Consider the following 8,780-nt stretch of genomic DNA (forward strand, 5'->3'; position numbering starts at 1 on the left):
TTATTCATCAGAAAAAGAGTATGCAGATATCTCCTCCCCCACTATGGAGAGGAGGACTACAAGGCCAGAATATTATATTCATGGCAGATAAGGTTTCATTAGAAGATGTTTTTATTTCATTGCTTTTCTTCCTCACAAGGGAGAAAAATGACTACCATGTTAAGACAAAATACATCAATAAAATGTTTTTTAAAAAGCCAAATCAAATAGCTAGAAAATAAATTAAAGGGAAAAAAGCATTTAAACAATCTGATTTTGAACTTGGTTTGACTGCCTGGCCCTACTGGAGACTGCCATGTTCCTGGCTTGACTTCAACCCCAACACCATCTGCTTTCAAAGGAGACTCCCAGCATCCCTTTCAATCCATTCATTCAACAAATATTTATTTACAATCCCTGTGTGTAAGGCAATATAGTAATCACTCTTTAAGATACAAAAATGAGACCTCGTCCCTAACCCTACAGGTTGATGATGTCACAATTTCTGTAAGGATTACAACCAGATTTTAGGATGTTAAGGAATATGGATGGTGAGGAAGTAGAGTTAGCAGATTTATCCTACTCCTTTGAGAAGTTCATCAGTGAATAGAAAAGAAATAAAAGGAGAGAATAAGCATTTGTTAAGTGCCTACTATGTATCAAGCACAGTACTAAATGATTTGATTCTCACAACAATCGTGGAGAGATAGGAATTATTTTTCTACCCCTTTTAGAAATGAAGAAAGTGAGACAGACAAAAGTTCATTGATTTTCTTAAGGTCGAATTTGCAATCTAAAGTCAAATTTGAATTCAGTTCCCCTTCACTCCAAGGCCACTGCTCTATGCACTGTACCATATAGTTGCCTTTAGGTGAGAAGCTCGAGGTTCAAGTAGAGTTGAGCATAATAAAGTTTTTGTTTTATTTTTAGTTTTAAGATGTATAAAAGCCATATGTGCTTGAAAGCAAAAGAGGAGTCAGTGAAAGGGAAGGGATTAAAGATGTTTGGAGTGGAGGGAATAACTGAAAGGAGCAAGACGTTGGAGAAGAGAACTGAACAGGAAATTCCAGGGCAAATGTTTCAAAGAGATTAAAAAAAGAAAGAAAGGTCTTATCTATACCAAAATATTCATAGCAAGACTTTCTGTGAGAGCAAGGGCCTATTAACAAAGTAGAGGCCTGTAATAAGGGAATGCTGAACTAAATGCATTTTATTTTGCTATGAAAATAATATGATGAATTCAAAGAAGCATTAAGAAGACATTTCAATATATGGATGGATGCAGAATGAAATAAACAGAACCAAATATATGTATGTCTATGCATATTTGTATGTATATTCACATCCACACATACATATATATATGTATATGAGCATGGATGGAGATGCTTTAACTGGTTCCAGTTTGCCTGCCACATGTTTGGGAGGAGTGAATGAACAACTAGAACCATCAGCCTTTTCAAAAGGCAGCTCTCACTGTGTCTGCTATGTTTGTATCTAGGTGGCGGGGGGCATGTTTTCTTAATGTTGAACATTCCTTCCATCTTTGATACTAATCTCATTTGCTCAGAGTGAATAATTTCTCGGACAAATCACTGTAGTCTGTTTCATGGGGTTTGTCTAAAATTTTTGAGTCAATGTTCATTAATTATATTGCCATATAGTTTTCTTTCTGTGTTTTATTCTTTCCCTCATTTGTGTATTAGGACTATATTTGTCTTTTAAAGAATTCCAGCAGGGGATTTTCTTTCTCAATTTTTAAGAATAATTTGTGGAGTATGGGCACTGGTTGTTCTTTAAAAGTTTGATAGAATTTCCTGGGCATCCATCAGGATGAGATTAATTTCCTTTGGTTGTTCCTTTACAGCTAGATTAATTTCCTTTTCTGAGATTGATTTACTTAAGATCTCTATTTGGGCTTCTGATAGTTGGGTGTTTTGTAGCTTTGAAGGTATTCCTCTTTTTTATGTTCTTAGTTTTGTTAGCATATAAATGCATAATATCCTCCAATTATTCTTATTTATTTCTTCTGATTTTGTTGTGATCTCACCTTGCTCACTTATTTTGTTGCTTTGATTTTCTGTCTCTTCTTTTTAATCAGATTAGTTCTGAGGAGGATGAACTCTGGCGAGCCTTTGGCTGGGGTACAGGCCTCAGGCCCTCTCTCACTCATAGCCACCAGGAAACCAGAGTGCATGTGGCTTCCTCAGCCAGCCTCTGTTTGGGATGGAGCTGCCTCCTGTTTCTATTCCTTCCTTTGGTACATTGTCCTGCAATATTTTATAAGATTCACATTACAGTTTGCTGGTAGCCAGGTCAGATGAGGTACAACAACTTATGGGATCTAACCTAACAATGAATTGGACCGAGAGCTGACACTGTGCCCTGTAAGCAAGGAGTCATTCATCCAATAGTCAAGGCACACTCAGAAATGAACATGGTGGGCGAAAAGCTTTGTCACAACTGCTTTAATTTGGATTTACTCTTACCAGGGACTGAGATGCAAGAGATGGGGAGTATATCCCTGGACGGAAGTACTTTGTATTTCTATTCTTCCTATATCATCATAGTAACTATCTTTTTGTAAAAGCTAATTGGTGTTAGTTGGTTATATTGATGGTGGGGGCACTTACCACTGGGTCAATTAATGATCTCAGGGAGACACTAACTGTAACTGGAGAGAGAGCACCAGAGTGGGGGCTTGAGCTTACAGCTTCAGAGAGAAACCCATTGCCCTTCCAAAATACCCCAGAATGCTGAGGAGACGTCTCTCACCTAGCGGCTGTAAGTGGTTGTGGCTGGAACCTCTCCAGCTCCAGGACCATAAGTAAGTTTTCAGGACTTGGGGAGAGAGACTGCAAAGGCACAGTGGATTGGCTCAGGGTAGCTACGTGGCCCTGAAACCTGTTTTCCCCTGGCAGAATCATTATACTCTACTGCCTGTTGGCTTTATGCTCAGCATTGGTCTAGGTAGGCACTGTAGGGAAAATACAAATTGAGAAGCTTGGATCATAAATTTAGAATTGCAAGAGACCCTATAGAACACAGTAGACAGCCAGTGTTCCCATTTTTCATATGAAGAAACTGAGGGCCAGGAAAATGAATCAACTTCACTAAGGTCATGTAGCTAGTAAGCAACATAGTTAGTATTCCAACCCAGGCCCTCTGATTATAATTTCTGTCCTCTTTCCACTACAATCCTGAGTTTAAGATGACTGACCCTATAGGGCATTATTGATAAAGATAAGGGTAAAAGGAGTAGATAACCCAACCTTCCCTCATTATGGGCTCCCTGAAAGTATCCCAGTTTCAAGTCATGTTTTGGCCTGGAATCCACAGTTCACAAGCACCCACCAATTTTACTTTTTTACAACCAAAGTTCATATTATTCCAAAGCAAAAGACTTTTGATTAAACAGCCAAGTAAAACAAATGACAAGGAAACCCTACCCATAGACACACGGGGATTTCACATGGATCATGCATTATGGTCATGAGGGGGACACACAGGGAAAGCACATGTGGTGAAGGTACAGGCCAAATGATACACAGAGCTAGAGAAACTCCTGCTTTGAGATGTTTCCAGGATGGTGTCTGTGCCAGAACCGTCCCTGCCTCTGATGTGGCTGCTGCCTAAGAGCTGCTGGCATCATCTGGCTGGTCCAGAGGATGTTAACAAGCTATGGTTGGACGGACTTTACTGCAGGGCAATTCTGTCCTGTGTTCAGCCATCTATTCACAGGATCTGGGCTGCTTTCTCTTTTCTCCTGCCATCTGCTCGTCTCTTAGGGAAGTTCTATTCTCTTTCCTATGAAAAGTTCTTTTTAGCACATAGTCCCAGGGGCTATCTCGATTTTTTTTTGGTGATTCAAAGCACAAAGCCACAGCCAACAGAAGGCCTGAGGCATAGGAAAAATTGTCTTTTGAGGGCCTTGGATTCTAACTGAGCTGCCACTTCAAATAAGAAAAACTGCCTTCCACTCCTACTATGACACTTGTGTTCCTTACCTCTCCCTCCACCAACCCCCTCCAGGTTCTGCCTGATGGAAAAAGGTTGGATGATACTAAATATTTTTGTCCTGCTTACCTGCCAGGTCTCCCTACAAGCAGTAAAAATTCTACATACAAAAAAATTGCAGAAAAGCATCAGAGCACTAAAGGTTCGAGTAGTCAAGGAAGGCATTTTATTGACAATCATGGGCTTGAAATGGTCTTTTTTAAATTTATTTTTTCCCAATTATGTGTAAAGACAAATTTGAATATTCATTTAAAAAAGATTTTGGGTTCCAAATTTCCTTCCTCCCTCTTTCACCTCCCTCCTCCCCAAGACTTAGGTAAGCAATTTGACATAGATTATATACGTGCAATCACAGAAAATGAATTTTCATATTGATCATCATGTGAAAGAAAAGAAAATAGACCGAAAGAAAAAATGAAAAAAATAAAGAAAGTGAAAACAGTAGGCTTCGATCTGCATTCAGATTTCATCAGTTCTTTGTCTGGATGTGGATAGCATTCTTCACCATGTGTCTTTTGGAATTGTCTTGGATCATTGTATTGCTGAGAATTTGAGATAGGTCTTTGTGGGTGGGTGGTGACATGTAGCTTTAATCATAACAATAAAAATGAGAATGTGGACCCAACACATCCCTGTCATTCAGAATCAGATTATGAATAATATCTGTTCTCAATCAATCAATCAGCAAGCTTTTAGTAAGTGTCTGCTATGTGCCAGGTACACAGGTGAAGACATTTGGTAAGCATCTATTTCCTTGTTTTATATCTTAGTGGATATTTTTGATCAGAAGGTCATTGAACGAGATTATTTAATTCTTTTTTGTACTTATTTAGCATTTAATTTTTCCTCAGTTACATGTAAAAACAATTTTTAACATTTTTAAAACTTTGAGTCCCAAATTCTCTCCCTTCCTCCCTTCCCTCCTCCCCCCCACATTGAGAAGGCAAGCAATTTCATATAGGTTGTATGGGTGTGGTCATGCAAAACATATCTGTAATAGTCATGTTGTGAAAGAAAACATGGACAAAAAACCTAAAGAAAAACAAAGAAAGTAACAAAAAGTATGTTTCAATCTATTCAGACACCATCAGTTCTTTCTTTGGGGATGGATAACACTTTTCATCCTTAATCCTTCAGAGTTGTCTTGGATTGTTGTATTGGGAGAAGAGCTAAGTCATTTGTAGCTGATCATCTTACAATATGGCTGTTACTTTGTACCCAGTACATTTCACTTTGCATCAACTCATGCAAGTCTTTCCAGGTTTCTCTGAGAGTATCCTGCTCATCATTTCTTATAGTACAATAATATTCCATCACACTTACATACCACAACTTGTTCAGCCATTCCCCAACTCATGGGCATCCCCTCAATTTCTAATTCTTTACCCCCAGAAAAGAGTTGCTATAAATATTTTTGTACATATAGGTCCTTCTCCTTTTTGTTTTTTATCTCTTTTGGGATACGGACCTAGTGAAGATTATTTATTTCAAAGGATCATAAATGATTTTTATCTGCCTCAATTGAAAACAACAAATACATCCAGTGACTAAGAAATGGCTAAATAAATTGAGGTGTATGCATATAAAGGAATGCTATTGTGCTGTAAGAATTGACAACATCCAAAAAAACCCCAAAGAAACCTTATATAAATTCATACAAAGTGAACAAAGCAAAGTCAGAAAATTATACAAACTACTTTTACATTTTTAAAAAAGGAATCAGTTTTTTAAATGAAGAAAAGAAGAAGAAATCAGAAGGATTCAGAAGAAAACAAGTCAATAAAATTATTTGGTCAAAACAAATTTCTTTTCCAAATTGTGAGTAGTTTGAAATTTGTGGCCTTCTCTCAAATATATTTGTTTATAGTTTATATTCATTTACAATATATTTATCATTTACTTTTTATTTGCATGTTAGTGGTTGTTGATGGGTTTTTATGGCCTGGACTTGTGATTTCATGGGTGTAGGAGAGCTCCTGGACTTTGCAGCTGTCTGCAGTTGGCCTTGAGGCCACATCTGGCAAAACAAGTTTGTTCTGTGAAGTTTAGATTCAGTCAAAGAGCTACACTTAAGGACCTAGAGGGCCACATGTGGCGTTGAGACTGAAGATTCTCCACCCTGGTCTGGGACAATGAAAGATTAAGTGATTTGTCAACCACTAGCTGGTATATATCATAAAAGGAACTTGAACATGAGTCTTCCTACTTTTTTTCCCCTAGTGACAAATAAAACAAGCCAAATTCCTCTTCTACATATGTCTGTCTTTCTCCATTCTTTGGAAGTCACAGTGCTGCGCTGTCAGCAGAAAGCAAATTGTGTCCTTTGGGCCAGTCCAGCAGGTTTTTTTTCCCTCGATGTGGGGATGCTGAGCCAAGAAAGGAATCCACACTTGCCATACAGTTGACCAAAATTGTTTCTTGGCAGAGTTACTTGATGAGAATGTATATCCTTTGCCCAAGCTTTGGCCTTCAGATTCCTGAATACACTGGAGTGAACAGCACTCATAGGCTGTGGCAGTTCAGTGATGACCTTGGGGGATTTTCTTCTCCCTTTGATAAATAGCTCAGAAAGCCATGTCTGATGAGCTCTCAGGCTACCAGTTTTTTTATATGTTCTGAAAACATGAGTTAGAAAAAGTGATAGTTCTGAGCTAATCAGCCTTTCCCCATTACAGTCCTAATTCTAGGCAAGCATTCAGGAGAGTTTTAATAAAGGGCCAAGCATTACAGAATTCTCCAATGGGGTCTTTCAATGGGGTCTCTCAGATAAGGATAAACTCTTCAAGAATATTATGCATAAGCTAATCAGAGTATAAAGTACACTCAGGATAGGGGAGACATTCTGATCCAGCACCATGTGCCTTGGGTTGGAGGTCTTATCTGGAGCAGATAGGAGACAAAGAACAAGAAAGGAGCAAGTCCAAGAAATGGTAAGGCAAGAGGTAAGGGCCATGAGTTGAGGAATGTGCTGAATCTGGAACCAGGGATATTCTGTTGAAAATACGTGACAAAGGACAGCAACAGCCTGGACCCCGGACTTCTACATCTATAAGGACAGGACTTTTCTCTTTTTGGTTCTTCATTAACTCTCAGTGGGACCCAGTGCCCACTGTTTGGCATGTTCACTGCCATATCTTGAACCCTGTGAGTTGTTTCTCACCAGCTCAGCAATTTGGGGCAGTTGTTCCCCCCAGGAGCTCCAAGAAATCCAGCCTCACTTCCATAATTCTGCTACACTTCAAAGTCATTCCAACCTGAACACCTGCCCTAGACCTTGGGTTCTTACTGGATGGGGAATGGACAGTCCACCCTGCACAGGGCAACATGTATCCTGTACTTGTCTAAGACTGACTAAGAGCCTCCTGGCATCCCTCCCTTCCTTCAAGTCCCAAAGAAAGTCCTCCCCTCTACAAGAAGCCTTTCTTCATACCCTTTAATCCTAGTGCCTTCCCTCTATTGATTATTTCCAATTAATTAATTGTTTATTAATTTTTATTAATTAAATTAATTAATCCAATCATTTAATCTTGAACATGGCTTGTTTGTGCCTACTTGTGGGCATGTGGTCTCAATCATTAGAATGAGTTACTTGAACACTGGGATTGTCATTTGCCTTGTGCTCTATCCCCAGCACTTAGCATAGTTCCTGACACATAGTAGGCACTTGATAAATACTTATTGACTTATGGAAAGAAAAAGCGTTTATTAAGCAATTACTATATAAGCTTCAGTTCTGCAAAGTTGAAACTCTCTTATGTCCCCATCCAGAAGTGTGAAGAAGGTGTTGGATGAGAGATTCCAAAATGGCCATTTGTGGAAGCAACAGATAATTCTTCCCAGGTTTCTAGATGGACAAAGTGAGGATCTGAGGTGGGCTAGGGACCTTTGCATAAAGCATGTCAGAGGACAGTGCCTGACCTCTAACATTTGCCCCTTTCTTCATTGTGGTCATCAGGTAGGAACCAAATCAAACCAAACATTTTGTGGGGCGTGAGCTTTTCTTTCTTCTGAAGGGCTGTCTCTGCTCTAGAGATGGCCCACTCCTCCTCTTCCTCCTCCTCCTCCTCCTCCTTCTTCTCTTCCTTCTCCTCTGCTTCCTCTTCCTCCTTCTCTCTCTGTCTCTATCTGTATCTCTCTGTCTCTCTTTTCTGGAATTCTCTATGGTTGTTACCTTTTATGCTAGGAATGTTCCTCCTTCATGCAATCCCCTTACAGCTCCCTGCTTGTGACAACAGAACTCAAAAACTAACCTGAGCAATAACCTACCCTGAGCCCTGCCCATATAAAGCCCATGGTGCTGGCCTAGTTCATCGGTGACCCAGTAAGGGGGCTGCTGTCCTAGTACACATACACAATGGCTACTGTAGTCTTAGAGGTATTGTCTCCCAATACCCAGAGCTGATGGGTGGGCAGGATGGGGTGAGAGGGTGGGTGGGAGATGGGGTATGAGAGGGGTGGGGAGAGGTGAGAGAGTCTTAATGGAGGAGCCCCAGGCAGTGTCCCACAATCATTAGAAGGAATGACCAGAAAGGAGAAGCTGTACATGCCAAGACAAAAAGATTAACCTCTTTGGAGGACCACTATTGAATCCCTTCCTTCCCCTGCCACAGCCTAAAAACATCCTTCTCCTGCTGTCCCTGCCTTTTCCTCTCTGCTTCCAACTTTTCTTTGAGCAAATTAAAATGTGCCAAGTAATGACTTCTTACTTTTAGCATCATTGTTTGGGCTGGGTCTTTTGTGCCAGCTTCCTAAGTCCTCAGAGCAGCTCCAGTGGACTGGGACAC

Source organism: Trichosurus vulpecula, chromosome 4, assembly GCF_011100635.1.
Source record: "Trichosurus vulpecula isolate mTriVul1 chromosome 4, mTriVul1.pri, whole genome shotgun sequence".
Lineage (NCBI taxonomy): Eukaryota > Metazoa > Chordata > Mammalia > Diprotodontia > Phalangeridae > Trichosurus > Trichosurus vulpecula.